At 37.2% G+C, this 14881-nt stretch overlaps 2 non-coding genes and 2 pseudogenes across 2 annotated transcripts; 3 read left to right on the top strand and 1 right to left on the bottom strand.

Moving 5' to 3' along the window:
• The first annotated feature begins 3916 nt into the window (after positions 1-3916).
• On the top strand, positions 3917-4067 carry LOC130734977 (U4 spliceosomal RNA). Its single transcript, XR_009018304.1, has one exon. It is a non-coding gene; the product is annotated as a U4 spliceosomal RNA (small nuclear RNA).
• A 351-nt stretch (positions 4068-4418) lies between these two features.
• Positions 4419-4560, top strand: LOC130734978 (U4 spliceosomal RNA; annotated as a pseudogene).
• A 1247-nt stretch (positions 4561-5807) lies between these two features.
• LOC130734979 (U4 spliceosomal RNA) lies at positions 5808-5957 on the top strand. Its single transcript, XR_009018305.1, has one exon. It is a non-coding gene; the product is annotated as a U4 spliceosomal RNA (small nuclear RNA).
• Positions 5958-9843: 3886 nt separating this feature from the next.
• On the bottom strand, positions 9844-9945 carry LOC130734685 (U5 spliceosomal RNA; annotated as a pseudogene).
• Positions 9946-14881: the final 4936 nt, after the last annotated feature.

Here is a 14881-nt window from a genome sequence, read left to right as displayed (position 1 = left end):
GAAGAAAGAACCAAAACAGAACCCGAACAAAGCCCTCAATAATCAAGACAACTCGTAGACCCAATAATCAAGATAAAGAAAATCTTTTTTGGTACAAAGCTGCTAAAAATAAAAAGAAAACGACTACAACACTAGAGCCTCAAGAAGGAGGTTCCACAGTAGTCCTCCGCTAGCAGGGGAACAACGCTCCTAGGAGGAGCCTCAAGACACTGAAAACGACCATCCGCAAGAGCACCTTCCTTCGCCAAGACATCCGCCACAACATTCCCCTCACGAAGAATGTGCTCAAACCTGACAAGCCAATCTCGAGCACAATCAAGTGACTTTTCGTTAAAGTAGATAGAGGGAAATAGTTTGCTGACTTTTCATTTTTTTCAATTATGTGTTGGATAATCAAGTGGAAGACTTTGAATTGAAAATTGAAAGAAGAGAAAGAGTGCACAATCAACCCAGTTCTCGTCAACCCATGGCATAATCAACCCAATCAACGACATGAATCATAAACCCACCTCTCGTTAATGGATCTCATCAACCCAGGCTTCTTGCGTTAGTAACAGAGGAGGCGAAGGAAAATGAGGGTGACCTGTGGTCTAGGTCGAGGTAAAATCCAGCTCGGTAGCGGGGGAGACAGAGGAGTCGAGATCTTATTGGGTAGGCTTGGTGGTCAGGTGCGGTGGTCCCTGGTGTTGGGGTGAGATGGGGGCGGATCTAGGGAAATATGAGTTTAGATTTGGAGGTTGATGGATCTAGAACTCGGTGGTAGTTGTGGTTTCAGATCTTAGGTGTGGCAGAGGGTTCTTGGGCCATGGTGACTGATATATAGAGAAAGAATCGGTGATGGGACAAGACTGGTGCTGGTCACATCTAGATCTAGAAGATAACAGTGGTGGGTGGTCATTCTGAAGATGATGGTGGAGGAAGAAAGGAAGATGCAGAGATTGAGGGGATGGAGATGATGGGATGGAGAAGATGATGATGATGAAGAAGGAGATGTGGACTTGGGTTTTTCTGGGTTTAACTTCACCATGTTCTTTTTTTTTGGATTTAGGTTTTTAATTTAATTTAATTTTTGTTAATTAAGTTTTTTTTAGATTGTTAATTAAATTAAGGTTAGTTTTGTTAATTGGTTTTATTTATTTTTAATTATATTAAAAATTCTGATGTGTTTTTTATTTTTTATTTTAAATCCACATAAGCATTATTAACACACTCAGCATGTCATTTCATCACTCGTCGGAGCTCTGCGCTCCGACGAGGACCAGCTCCAAACAATTTACAAAGAAGATGAAATTTTTCAATATTTTTTTCGGGGAGGGACATAGTTCAGACAACGACTCAAAGACATGGACCAATTTGAGGATTAACTCTAAAATGAATAGGCCTTCTCATCAACCAAAATCATCTTTATAGGTGAGTTCATTCTTGAATTATCTCCACTAGAAACTGCCCAGAATTGAACAATTCATGCAATAATACCCTTGTCATCATTGAGTGCATTAAGATCCTCAATTCCATCAAGTTTTGTAACCATATTTTGTGAAAATATAGAGTAGGAAAGTGAAAATTTGAGAGAATATGGTTAGAAGTGGCATAAAAGTGCAGCACAAGTGCGTTCATTGCATTGCAGCCAACAAAATTTAGACTCCTAAAAGCGCTTATTTTTTCACTTCAACTTGTCTAAAGCAACTTGGTTTTCACACCCAATGGGAAAATACACGGGGTACGTTCAGGAGGAGTAGGTCACACCATGGCTTGCTGGAATTTTTGCTTCACGGGATGGAGAATAATGTGCACAGATTATACAGGGACTTTTGGGTCATTTGGAGAGCTAGGAATGATGATGTTATTCACGCAAAGACAAATGATCCAACAACGACCATGTTGTTGGCTCCAACAACGACCATGTTGTTGGCAATGAGCCTACTTGTGGAATGGTCTGACACTCAACAGAAACTAGAAGAGGCCCCACGAACAACAACCCAAATGGTCAGATGGCAAGCTCCAACACAAGGGTGTATAAAGATCAACATAGATGTTCGGTGTTCTGGCTCAAACTCGACCAGGTTTGGATTAATTGCGCGATCTTTGAATACCGAGCCTCTGTTGGCGGCAACCCAGTTGCAAACTCCTATACTTGATCCCTAGGCCGCTGTGGTGATAGTGTTGCGATGGATCCTTGCAATGGCGTGGAGCGTGCGCGCAGATAGGTAGTGTAGTCTTCGAGTCTGATTTCGAACTTGAGGTCAAAGAGATGAAATCTCTCAATTTCCCACCTTAAGTTGCTCATGTAATCCATGATTGCAAACTCCTTGTTTTAGATTTTCAAGTAATAGATTTCCTACATGTCAAGAGACAAGAAAACAGTGTGGCTCACACTCGTGCTTCTCTAGCAATTAGCTTCCCTTCAAATATGCGATGGGATGAATTTTCACTAGTTCAGTTGTTAATCATGCTCACTTTGAAGACTCATCCCTAATGTTATAATATATTGAGCATTTCCCTTAAAAAGAGAAATAGTTAAAGAGACGAAGGATAAAAAATTAAGTATTCTAATATTAAAGGACTTAATTTGATGAATTATATCAAAAAAAAATTGATAAATAATAATAGAGAATAAAATAGGATTGAGTAAAATAAGATTCTATTCTCTATTTATTTTTTACTTTTTTATTTTTTAAAAGAGATGAAAAAGAATGTTCTAATTTCAAATTTTGAAAACCAAGCCTTTTCGTGAATTCACTTAATTATTTTTATATTTTATTATGTACAATTTTTTCTTTATTTAATTTTGCCTTCTAATATGTTGAACTGATAAAGTCTATGGTCACTTCAACATTCTTACTTTCAATATGAATTTATATTTTTTTTAACTCAAGATATCATATTGATAATCAGAGACTAATTGATAAGTGTCATTTCTACGTATATTTAGATATTATTTTTTGTACACTTATTTGACTTGTATGCTAGAGTTATTGATCATTCTGTCTCTTAATTGATTAACTATAAGATACTTAGTTTTAGTATAAATATTGTGTACATATCATGTTTATTCCCTCAATTTTGATGCTGGTGTTTACCCGTATTTCTTATAAACATAAGAGAATCCACGAAGCAATCTCTATTTTTAAATTTAGAGGCCTAACTCTACCACAATAAAAATGGTAACTGTATTCTCATATATTAGAATACTTGGTTATATCTCTCATAAATGTGAAATTAATGAATACTAATAATAAAACCAATATTTTTTTTTGAAAGCAGAATAGTAGATATATATAAATATAACTTGTTGAGAAACAACCCCTCTCAACATTGGTATAATAAGCTAACCAACAAAAGCTAGTAAGCAACACAAGGAAGCTTTTAAAGACCAAAAACCCTAGAGTCTACTCTACTAGAAAAGGCCCACAACATCGGGACACATCTAGTCGAGCAAACAAAAGACCCAACAAACAAACCAACAATCATCATCCACATCACAAAGGACCCACTCCACGTCCAAATTCAAAGCTGCAACGCCAACAAGGTTGAGGAGAGGGCCAATAATAACATGATATTTTTCCAACTGAAATTGAATAAGATGTTAATAAGTTAGATGAGAGTCTCACATCAGTTAAAAACTTGAAAGAATAAAACTCCAGCACTCCTAAATTGCTCGAATTTGTTTTAGACAAATTCAACGTAGCAGTGCAAATTTTATTTAATGATTCATGAGATTCTCACTAGTTTCATAATTACAATTAATCAACCAATAAGAGCAAAGGAAAAGCATGGAAATGAAATTCGTTTCGTACCTTCCAGCATTTGCCATAAAACTTTGTTTTGTTTTGGGAAAAGTCCCACATTGCCACAGTGAGCAAACCAAACTGGTGAAAAATCATATTTAACGAAGCACACCCAATGTGTTTTAAGCATCTTTGCGCTTGGCGCAATGACGCAGCTTATGAGGTTCTAACCGAGGCGCGTCTATTGCTGGTTGAAAACTATTTCCAAACCCCCTCTTAGACTTGGGCTTGACCTAAGTCTTTGAGAATTTTTGGAAGGGCTCCCATTAGGGTAAAGCCCTACAAATTTAGTTGTTAATATTTTTATGGGTATAATACGTTTTCGGTTTCTAACTTATACACTTAAATCAGAAATAATCCCTACGAAAAAATGAGATGATCACATAATGAATCATCATGGTATATAAATGATAAAAGCAATAGGGATAAGTAGAAAGGAAACAATAACATGATATTTTTTCAATTGAAATTGAACAAGATGCTAATAAGTTAGACCAGAGTCTCGCATCGGTTGAAACTTGAAAGAATAAGCCTTTGTTTCGTTTAGGAAAATGTCCTACATTGCCAAAGTGAGGAATCCAAACTGGTGGAAACTCTTATTCAAAGTAGCATCTCCAAAGTGTTTGAATCATTTTCACGCTTGGGGCAATGACGCAACTTATGAAGTTCTAACTGAGGCGCGTGTATTGTTGGTTGAAAACTATTTCCAACCGCCCTCTTTGACTTGGGCTTGACCTAAGTCTTTGAGAATTTCTGGAAGGGCTCCCATGCATTAGGTTAAAGACCTAAACATTTAGTTGTTGATATTTGTATGGGTAAAATATTTTTTTGGTTTCTGACTAATACACTTGAAATTCTGGTTCTAGCACAGGACAGATGTTCTACGCGATGCAGGGACAACCGGTTCGACAACTGACTAACAGTAACAACAGAAACTTTAAAAGCATAAGTAAACAAGACACAAGAATTGTTAACTCAGTTCGGTGAAACTTCACCTACGTCTGGAGGGTTTGCACTCAAAGAAAGGAAATCTACTATCTCAAGATTCAGGAACTACAGACACTCATGAACACCACAGTACATATTTCATCTACCCAGTGTATTTCTACCTAGTATCTCAACCTAAGTATGAGAGCCCCTCTCACTTTCTCTCAATCACTACCACAGTGATTGGTAACAAACAATCAACAATCAAAGTTTGAAGAATCAAACAACACAGAACACAACTTTGCTTTATAGAATCAGTGAGCAAAGTTTGTTCACAAGTAACAAGGACAAAGAACAATGAACAATCCTAAAACACTTGATCTCTCTCTATTAGCTTCGGTGGTCTTCTTGTTTTAATTAGGTCTTTATCCTTTTATATCCTTCAGCAGCGGCAGCATAGATGCTAGGGTTAGCTTGGGTTGAGTAAACAGATTGCAACAACAATTCAAACAAAACGCAATTTCCAAAGATCTTGTTGCATTTTTCCCAAGTAAAGATAGAAACAAATATTTTATCAAAGATTGTTTCAACAAATAACAACCCACAATTAAAACCCTTCTGGTACAGCTACTTGAACCTCAAGTAACTTTAAAAAACATATCTTCATAAGATCTTCAAGGGCTCACAATAACGTTCCAAGCAGAAGACTGATGTCCTAGCTACACAAAGTCAGATGCCACGACATCGACTTCGACATCAGGTTGTTTTTTACAAAATGCAAGACAACAAAGTAACAACAACACTTAAATCAGAAATAGTCCCTATGAAAAATTGATGATCATATAATGAGTCATCGTGATAAATAACTGATAAAAGCAACAAGACTAAGGAGAGGGGAAAAAATAACATGATCTTTTTTAAAATTGAAATTGAGCAATATGCTAATAAGTTAGATGAGAGTCTCACATCAGTTGAAAACTTGAAAGAATAAAACTTTTGTTTAGTTCTGGGAAAAGTCCCACATTGCCAAAGTGAGCCAACCAAACTGGTGGAAAGTCATATATAAAGTAGCACATCCAACGTGTTTAAAGCATCTTTGCGCTTGGGGCAATGACGCAGCTTAAGAGGTTCTAACCGAGGTGCATCTATTTCAGGTTGAAATATATTTCCACACCCCCTTTTTAACTTGGGCTTGACCTAAGTCTTTTAGAATTTTCGGAAGGATTCACGTTAGGGTAAAGCCCTACATTATTATTTTTTAATATTTTTAAATGTTTACTTTAACTTATTAATCTTATACACAATGCTCTTTAACCGAAACAGAACTTAATACATATGTATACTCAAATATTTAATCAAACAACGAACCACATATTCTTGTGCATCATAAGTTACCAAATTTGATAAAGGTTTTTTTCCTCATTGTTTGTACTGCTTTTGGCGTATACCTTTATGATTCAATCATAGTAAAGCAGATACGAGTATCGTCCTCAGGGATTGTGTGAACATCGACTCCACCAATTAAACATTGATCTGAGCGGATAAAAAGATATTTGATAAAATTGTTTTTATGGTTTTTGAATATAAACGAAAGCAATAAAAGAAAGTTTACGGAGGTAACAAAGAAGAACACGCATTCAGATTGCATTTTCACCTAATCCTCTAATTGTTTCCACTCAATCACTTTTGTAATGGTTCATTTCATTTATGATGTCGAGAGCTATCCACCTAACTATCCCTAGCCTAGGTGAATCTATCAGTTGGAATTCCTAGACGTAATCTCTTACAATCTAGAAAACCCAAAAGGAATAATACAATTCAGATTCTCTCCCAAATACATTCCCAATGACCTACCTATCCTAAAATAAGGTACCCTAGGCTTGCGAATCCCCATTGTCACCGGAAACTCCTGTTAGAACTCAGAACCCCACTTGTCACGTGAAAATCCACTATTGTTCTTACCTAAGATATTCTCACCTTAAGACAATAGGTTCAGTGAGTGGTTTCTCTCTTGAACCAGACCCGCAATTATCTCCCGATCTCATGTTAGTCCTCGGAAATCTAACGCAAATCACTGATACTTGAAGCACAGAAAGCAAAACTTTAACACACAAATTGTGACCTAGGACATATGCGTTCTACCTTCATTGAACAAAGCATAAACTGATTCATATCAACCTTCCGATCCATTTATAAATTAGTGAACTCTTTTGATTATCAATTGATAGGTTAGAAGCATGAAGCATAGAAAGAAACACCATACATGAAAGATTTTCATTTACATTAATGAATGAGTTTACAACAAATCAAAGAATCAAGTTTCAACAATCTAAATACAAAAATTGAAACAATATGTACAAGGGATAAGGAAGAAGAGATGAAACCCAGAAGAACGGCGAAGGATCCACGGCGGTAGAAGCTTTCCCAAGCTTTCCATCTCCTCCGAGAGGTTTTCACGGTCCTTCGGCAGTCACTACCACGCTCCGAAGCTTCAATTCGTCAATCTTATACCCAGGGACCCTTCCCCCATGAAGCCCAGCCTCCTCTGAATGTTTTAGGGAGGGAAAATAGTGAAGAATGGAAGAGATGCTGAAAATTTCGTGGTCTGGCCTTTTATAGACTTTTTGGTCAACCTTGGTTGGCTCAAGCCAAGCTAAGTTGGCTCAAGCGAACCTTTCTTCATGCTGAAGTATTTAAAACCGCCTTCAGTTGGCTCAAGCTAACTCAAGTTGGCTAAAGCTAACTCAAGTTGGCTCAAGCGAACTATGCTGAAAATCCAATGTAAAATGGTGGCTTGATCCAACTTTGAGCGAACTCGTTCATTTGCTTCTTTTTCTGTTCTGTTTTCAGTACGCTCAAGCCAACTTTGAGCCAACTTCCTCACTTGCTTTTCTTGCTCAAGATTCAAGCCTTCTTCAAGTGATCGATCATCTTACTCATACATCAAAATTAAGACATTAAATATTAAAAGCATAATATTTACATTATTTGTATGCTAAAACTAAATATTTTCGAAGCAAGTTACTTTGGGGATAAAATAATCAACAATGCAAGCATACTGGTCAAATAAGTGCCTATAATGATAATGAAAAACACGTAAAAATTGCACTTATCAATCATAAGTTACAATTTTGTGCTCAACTATAATTCATATTTCATAGTCTTGTGGCATGAATATCATGAGAAGAAAAAAAAAGAAGGGTTGTTTGTTTGATAGAATAGTTCGCATTGCATTGATTAAGTTATTGACTGCTCAAATTATAGAATAAAACTAAGTGTATCATTTAGGTTTGAGAATAGCACACCAGTGATTAATTGAAGTGAAATAGACAGCAAAGTCTTAATTAAGAAAATTGAAGCAGTAAAAAGAGCACGACCAATTCGCTAGTTACTACTTATGAGATTTGCACAACCAAATGTAGAGTGAATATTTAAATTGGAAAACTCTCACCGGCTTCTTTAGCTACATAGATATTAAATTGGAAAACTCTCACTGGCATCTTTAGCTACAGAGATAATTGTTTTAGCTTTCCACATTCAAATTATGCTTGAAGAAGAGGCTTCTACTCTCAGAATGCAAAACTTGACAGATAAGTGCAAATTGCAATATGGAGGTTTACAACATGAGCATAAGAATGCATTATTGACGAACACACTGTTGCGGGGTGCGTGTCAAAGTATTTTTGCTTTGAATGCAGTACAAGGTGATGAACACCAAGATCGTTCTCACAAGGACTTGATAAATTATCAATTGATATTAGAGTAAAAGAAAAGCAAATAAAAAAGGGGGTTTTTGATTGATTTGATAGAAGGTAACAAAGTAATAATTAAATAGATCAGACAAAAGAGAGAAAGGGTTAGTCATCGGATTATAACATTCAAGTGCAACAAACCTTCATTGGTTACAAAATATTAATTCTTCCTTATCAATTCCCTAATTCGTGAGAACTAATTAACTAAACGGAAATTAATTCACAGTTTCCTAAACTAAGCGATTAAGAAACAGTTACGAACTAACATGAACTAAGCGAACATGCATAAACTCTTATTTCTAAAACTAAGGAATTAAGCAAACCCCATATCAAAAATAGAGATGAAGAGAATTAATGAATAAGGAATTTGCATTAAGAACAGAACCTCAAGTTTGCAAACACAAGAATATTAAAAATCCTAAGACTAACTAAGGAGTTTAGCAACTCATGCTAGAAAAGATGGAGAGATAGGAGGGGGAGGTGATGAGGTGATATGGTGGTGAGGTGGTGGTGAAGTCTAACAAAAGCCTAAACCTCACTTATTTATACTAATAAATAAACTTGTCCTCCAAGTAACAATCCTTGTTATCTAAATCTTTTCTAAATCTTCACAAAATCGGACCCACATAAAGGAGTAAGCTGCTGAACAATCAGGCATTCGCGGGTCTCACAATAAGTCTGAATCTTCAATCGAGGTAAACATGAGAGTTGTAGCTCTTTAAGTCAGCTTCGCGGGCCTTCAATCGGATCCTAATTCGGAGTTATGTAGCCCAATATATGATCATTTTAGTGCAGACTGTTCCAGACTCGCAGGATTAGCGACAGCAACTTTGCAAGGCAATTCTGATCATGTTAGAAGCTTGTTCTCGAATTGTGCTGAACAAGAAAGTTGTAGGGCTTTGAGTTAGCTTTCCAACGACATATTATTCACCCTTTTTGAGTATTTGTTGCTCCAGATTTAACCTGTTCTAGAAAAAGAGTCACAAAAACTAAAAGTGTAGAATTAAGCATTTTTCTATGAATGATTCAAATAAGCACTAATAGTCTGAACATGACTAAGTTATAACAATTAAGCATCAAAATTTATATAATGAATATTAGAAAGACGCAAATAAAGTGCATCAATTATACGCTTATCAATTATTCTCAACTTGGAGAAACGTTTTCAGCTATGTCGTGGGTGACGTGATTGTTGAAGTCAATAAATCCCAGCCATTAGATATGAAGAAAACAAAGGAATCAAATAAGATGTAACATTTGTTTAAAGTAATAAGAAAAACTTGAATTAAATCAGCTACATTTAACCTAAGTTTTTTTAGGATCATTGAAAACAACTCCTTATAATGAATTAAAAAATATTTGAACTATTATTGCAGAGCCTCAATTAAGAGAACTCTTCAAAAAAATGCTTAAAGAGACAAGCACACGGTATTTTTTAGTAAAAGGCGAAAGAATAGTTCGCTATGTGCTTCACTCACGGCTGCGTGACTTCCACATGTAGCAGCTCTACCATTTTATATTGTAAGCATTTCACTTCGTACTTATACACGACCGATGTGGGCTTCTTCTACCTTATTGTATCTTGAAACAGAGAGCTTAACCCTTCTCACAATCATGAGTCCTATGCACTCTCCTCTCCCATTTATGATCTATTATGACCAGGGGCGGACCCACGTTGGACTCAGGGGGGTTCAGTTGAACCCCCTGAAAAAAAATTAATTCCCACTTACCCCCTTGTATAATATTTTTTTTGAACCCCCTGAAAACTTGAATTTGCACCCAAGACCCTTTCTCTCTCTCACACACCTAGTCACTCACTACTCAGCCCCAATCCTCAACCTCTTTCTCTCACTACCCTAGGTCAGGCGCACACACACACGCACCATTGCACCACCGGCTACCACCACGCCACCACCGTCCTCCAGTCCACCACGCACCCTGCGCCGCGCCTCTGCCTCTCTATCTCGGCTTCTCCAGTTCTCCTTCTCCCAGACCCAAGGCCAAGACGGCAAGACTGGGATCGATGTTGGTAGCCTCGCCTCCGTCGCGGTTGCGAATGTGTTGAAGCTGGTTGTCAACAATGGGGAAAAGCTCAACGCGTGGGTTGATTACGAGGCTGGTTCGAAAATGTTGGAGGTTCGTTTGAGCAAATTGGGTGAACTCAGATCTGAAGATCCAATCGTTTCTCACCGCATTGATCTGTTCAGCCTCTGGGATCGCAAACCTGTTTTCGTGGGTATAATTCTTCACCTATTTTGATTTTGATTGATTTTTTTCCCATTAATTTTGATGGATTCTTCACCTGTTTTGTGGGTGTGTTGTGATCTGAGATGAGTTTTTGTGCTGGTTGGGGGATGGAGCTGGTTTTGCTGTTTGCCAGTGTTTCTTGGTTGGAGCTTTTCTGATTTTTGCTACTGTTTTTAGCTTTCATGGGATTTTGGTTATGGAGGGTATGATAAATAAACAAACAATGGTCTTGTGTGGCAATGGTTAATGTTCACAGATACTTTGTTTATGTTGTCCTTGGCTGGTTAGGAAGTGCTCTCTGTCATGGGCAAAAGGAGTGTGGGTGCTGTCATGGTCTTGGGTTTAAAGTAAGGCATAAGTTGGCTGTTCATTTTGTTTCATTTCATTAATCCCCAACTTTTAGTGAATTTAAAGGATGATAACATTATTAGAACTCTGTTTCATGTGTAAATAGTTACCTGTTCATGCTTCGTGACTTTAAGGAAGCAAATGAAATTGAGGAAGCAGCTGAAGATGTGGAAGCAACTGTAGATGAGGAAGAGGAAGATAATGATGTTGAGGAAGCAATTGATGATGAAGAAGTGGAATCAGAAGAGGAATCAAATGAAGATGAGGAAGCAACTGAAGATGAGGAAGAGGAATCAACTGAAGATGACTATATCTAACTGTCCAAAGCAGAAGAATTTGTATGCAATATTCTCAACCCTTGTTACCTTTTGTTCTTATTCATTTGCATCATAAAAATTGAAAAAGCTAAATGCAGAATACACTTAGGTGCCTTTACAATTCCTGACTTATATCATTTAATGTGATGTTCGTTGTTTTGGCTTGAAGTTGTGGAGATACAGTGGAAAGATGGGATTAATTGAAAGGGTTGAGACTAATCAAGTTGTGATATGAATTGATCTTGTGTGTAATGGATTTAATCACTTTGTCACATTGGTCTAGTATTTGATAAGGCTTTTTTGTCATAGTTCCATGATATCCCTAAAGATACTTTGTAGTTGTATGCTTACGCCAAGGCTAGTGCAACTGATGAAAAAAATTTGTTTCAACACAACTTGCTAATGTCTCTGTTCATATGCTTCGTTTCTTTATCTAGATTGTATCTTTTACTGAATGGGGAAAAAGTTGTAGTTTCCTCTGTGGAGGTTATATTTAGCTGCATAGTCTATGGCCAGAAGATATAATCAAAACCACGATCCTTTATGGTTTTCATGTTTTTATATATGGACCTGATATTAGAAAAATTATGAATTGAAGTGAACATATGCCTTGTTTTTTTTTTTCTCTTTCTTTTGTATAAATCTCACTATTTTTATCGATGTGTTCATTTGAAAAATTTGAACCCCCTGACCCCGGGGTCCTGGATCCGCCACTGATTATGACTGCTTAGTTTTCTCATCTAACATTTTCCTGAAACAAGAATTTGGATTTAAGGTTTTGCTGAAAAATGAACAATGTGAAGTCATTGACTCATTGATTCTTAATCTTTTTCAGATTAGAATTCACAAGTAAAGTAAAATAAACTTAAGAGTTTGAAAAGTTGCAGATGATAACTTTTTTAATGGGCTTTGGTGCCACAAAAAATTAGATCGAGTCTATTATCACTCTTTAAAGGGGAAGGGGGAGGGGAAGGGGAGGTGGGGGGAAGGTTTTGAGGAGGTTATGGAGATTAGGTGGTGCCTGGAAAGGGGAAGAGAGAAACCAAAATTGATGTGAAAAAGAGTAATGTTTTAAGGGGTATGTATGTATGATTAACGAATGCACATGTGGAAAATATTTTGAATTAAAAAAATTGACACATATGAGGTCCTTATTTAAAACACATTTTTTTTCTCATGGATAAAAAGTTAAAAACTGTGTAAAAATATTATAGGGACAATTTAAGATGCAAGTGAATCTGTTGGGGAGCAAAAATATATTTAACCCTTTTAAAAAAAATCAAGAGCAAACAAGTGTGTGCTTCAAGCATGATGTTAAACTTGCATTGCGACATAAAACCTTAACAGAGGGGGAAACAAAAAAAAAAAACTAAATCTATTTTCCTAAACCTAGTTGTTCAATCCTGGTCTCTAACAACGACGTGAAAAACTTGTTGCATTAAAAATACACACGCAAACTAGAGAAAATTCACTATGTTGCTAAAAGTAATATAAGAATGTAAGCCCCATGAGCGAAGCCATGATTCGTACAAGCGGGGGGTCGAGCTCGGACACTTCAAGTTGATTTTTTTTATAAAAACAATAAACTTCGATAATTAAGAGATGTATATTGGCTATTTTAAAAATATATCAATTATAAAGAGAAATATCAATTGACATTGGGGTGGATGAGATTCTCTCTAATGACATTTTGAATTGAGAGAATCTCTTAAATTCAGCCATTGAATTATGTTTGTGTTACTAGTTGGATTGGAAAATTTCACATGAACAATTTTTTTACCATTGTGAGTACCCATTATTTAGTGTCAACCTATAATAGTTTATTCAGCTTAAATATGATTAACCTTGTGGTTATAAAAATCTATATTTCACTTTCTTTTCTCTTTTTCTTCCTACTATCTTATTTGCATGTACCCACTTTTTTCTATCTTTCTTTAATTTTTTTCTTACTTTATATCTATGTTAGGGAAATTATAGGATGGACTCTTTTTTAAATGGTCCACTGATGGACCAAGGGCCTATTGGGTAATTTGCTATAAGAAAATATCTGAAATCACTTCAAACACAAACCTTTGATGCCCTCCATTCTCCCACCATCTCCATCGCCACTTGACCATCGACTGCTGCTCTCATCCTCTTTCTCGTCATTCATTTTTTGCTCCGCCACAAAAGCAAGGCTTCATGCTAAAAGAGATAGGAAAAAATCAAAATGGGTTTTCTTTATTGTCCTTAACACACGGGGAAAGAATCGTTGTGTGAGTAGTAACTGTTCTGGAATGAACACTCAAGAAGGGTATAGGCCCCAAACCCTAGCAGAGCAAGGGTGATGTAATAACCTAATCCTTTTTAGATAAATGCCAAAAGATCTTTTACAATGGTCATAAATTCCCCTTTTATAGGGAGGTCACACAAAACCCTAATCCTATCACTAATGGGCTAGTTGGGCCTTAACATTCTCGGCCGAATTTCTTGACACGTCTAAACCGCCACTGGCGATCACACTAAGCATGACCCTAGTCTATCTGAGCCTTTTCCTTCGCCCTTGGCGGGTCCCATCTCGTCTAGTCTTCAGTGTCCTTGGGTGCGTCTCTCTGGGGGATGGGGGTGGTTGACGATTAGAACTCAGTGGAAGGATGAGATCATGGTGGTGAAGTAGTTTTGACGTGGGATTTCGCGATGTAAGGTAGGAGGGTCTTGTTGGTATTTCAGTGGAGGTTACGGGGAGGTTTGTTACAAGGCATGGAATTGTGGTTGGAGGTCGAGATAATGGTGGTTTGAGTTTTGGGACAATGCGAGTGAGGTTGGCTACAGTCCGGGGTCTATGTAACGAGGTTTGGGGTTTGTGTTCTGACGTTTACGGTATGTAGTTTGCGAATTTGAGTTGAGCGACGACAAGTGTGAGGTGGGTTTCTACGACAACGACATGGGGGCTAGGTCGATTGCACAGTGTCAGAGGTGGTAACGACAACAACATGAACGTTGGTTTTGGGGCTTGGAAAGTTGGAAGGAGGTATGGTGTAGGTGGTTTTTAGCATGTGTTGGTGGCTGGTTTGGAGAGGGTTCATCTATGGCCTTTGCCACAGTCAGTGAGCTCAGAGCTCCAGTGACCGAGTGGATGGCGACATCTCGGAGCTCTAGTGGCTGAAGTCACTGTGTATCTTGCCAGTAACAACCTGGCTTGTGACACCTGTTGGAAGGGAGACATGTCCTAAACTTGTATTAACATTTTATACCATTTTATTACTCATACACCCTTAATCAAAGAATATTCTTAAAATTTAACATCCAACGGTGTTTAACCGATGATTCAACGTTGAATCAAAATATTAATAGTCCACCCTAGAATTCCCTTATCTTACTTATTAAGCACATTTGGCGCTCAGTGGCCCCTTCTAAAGGTTTTCGCATGGCGTTGCATTTTTGACCGGATCCCATGTGCAACAAACCTTCTCAAGCGCGGTGTTCTCCCTTTCGTGGAAGTGGCTCTATGCAAATTATGTGG

The sequence above is a fragment of the Lotus japonicus genome, chromosome 1, assembly GCF_012489685.1.
Source record: "Lotus japonicus ecotype B-129 chromosome 1, LjGifu_v1.2".
Lineage (NCBI taxonomy): Eukaryota > Viridiplantae > Streptophyta > Magnoliopsida > Fabales > Fabaceae > Lotus > Lotus japonicus.
Note: the sequence above shows the minus strand (reverse complement) of the source record. Positions and strands in the feature narration are given on the sequence as shown.